The following is a 2,022-nucleotide window of genomic DNA, read 5'->3' on the forward strand; positions in this document are numbered from 1 at the left end:
ATGCTACAAACGTTGCTGAATTGTTCTTTAGAGAAGTTGTGCGATTGCATGACATGCCTAGAACTATTGTTTCTGATAGAGATACTAAGTTCTTAAGCTATTTCTAGAAAACTTTGTGGTCTAAGTTAGGAACTAAGCTGTTTTTTTCAACTACTTGTCATCCTCAAACTGAGGTAGAAAATAGAACTTTGTCTGCTCTTTTGCGTGTTATCATTAAAAAGAACATCAAATCTTGGGAAAAATGTTTGCCTCATGTTGAGTTTTCATATAATCATTTAGTTCATTCTGCTACTAAGTATTCTCCTTTCCAAATTGTATATGGTTCCAATCCTCTAATGCGTCCTTTGAGTGAAAGAGTTAGTATGGATGGGAAAAAGAAAGCTGAATTTGTTAAGCAGATTCATTAGAAAGCCCGACTCAATATTGAAGCAAAGACAAAGCAGTATGAGAAGCAAGCAAACAAAGAAAGACGTCATCTGGTGTTTAAAGTGGGAGATCTAGTGTGGATACACTTGAGAAAGGAACGTTTCCTAGCTGAAAGAGAGTCTAAGTTAATGCCACGGGTCGATGGTCTATTCAAAGTCTTGACAAAAATCAGTGACAATGCTTACAAACTCGACTTGCAAGGTAAGTACAAAGTGAGTTCGATTTTTAATGTTGCTAATTTGGCTCCATTTTTGTAGATGATCAGGATTTGAGGACAAATCCTTTTGAAGAGGAGGGGCATGATATGATAATGGGCAGCACTGATAATGATCAAGTGGAAGCTGAGCTTGTTCCAGAAGATGCTATGCTTGTACCCGTTGGACCAATGACAAGGGCGAGGACCAAACAGCTTGCTGGAGCTGTCCAATTAATGTTTGACGATATTTGGAACAAAGAGGACAACAAAGTACAACATAACACCCTAACCTTGATCCAAACACAATGAAGAGCTAAGTGGACCGAAAGGTGTGTGGACATTGTACTCTTTTTCCTTATCTTTGGCTTAGTCCCAATGGGTTTTCCAGGAAAGGTTTTAATGAGGCAATGGACTCACACTTTATTAATGGTCTACTCTTTTGTTTGGAAGTCTACTTTGAGCCTAATATAAGCCCAAAATAATCACTTTATTTTGTGGTCAAAGAGGGGTGACGAAAATAGAGTTCAACTCACCTTGGGAAGGAAAACTTCAAGAGTTGGATCTCTATTCAACTATCTAAATTTATTTTTCATTTAGTTTCAAGAACAATTAATATTTGGCTTTGTTACCAAGTTTTTTATCCCTAAATAAACACATGTAATCTTATTTGAGAATCATCAATCAATTTTCCTATTCAATTTATGAGTCTATCTCTTTGTTCTTTGTCTAGAACACTTCCTTGTTTCTTGGTGTGTAATATCCAAGCAACAGCCTCCTCTTGCTGGACTAGTGTGTCATATCTAACAGCGATTGGAGTTGGAAATATTAGCAGCCTTCCGCAACGACTGTGCGACCCCTCAATCCATTAAATTTCCTCGTTGCACCTTGCACCTTGGCGAGTTTCTATCATTTCTAATCCCGATGAGTGATCCTCAAAATTGGGCGTATCACTTAGTATCCAAGTAAAGGTTCCTATAGTCATTGGGAAGTATAAGGATGAGGTTTTGTGCGATGTTCTACCTATGGAGGCCTGTCATATTCTTCTTAGAAGACCATGGCAATCTGAACGGAGAACAAGCCATGACGGTTTCACCAATCGTTATTGTTTTGAGTTCAATGGCAAAAAAACAATCCTAGTTACGTTGACACCTCTGGAAGTATATCAATATCAGTTGATTCTCAAGCAAAGGAAAGAAACAAACACCAAGAACGACCTCACAAACACAATTCACGAAAAAGAGAGTGAGAGTTTGGGAAAAAACAAGTCAAAGGCCTGTGAGAGAAAACATGTGAGGCATTCCAATTTCATTGTGAGAAAAGGAGAGGTTAAGAGAGCTTTATTTTTCAAAATAGCCTTTGATTATGTTTGTTTACAAAGAATTTCTCATGAGTTTTTCTGA

Source organism: Camelina sativa, chromosome 14 (genome assembly GCF_030686135.1).
Source record: "Camelina sativa cultivar CO46 ecotype springtype chromosome 14, ASM3068613v1".
Classification (NCBI taxonomy): Eukaryota; Viridiplantae; Streptophyta; class Magnoliopsida; order Brassicales; family Brassicaceae; genus Camelina; species Camelina sativa.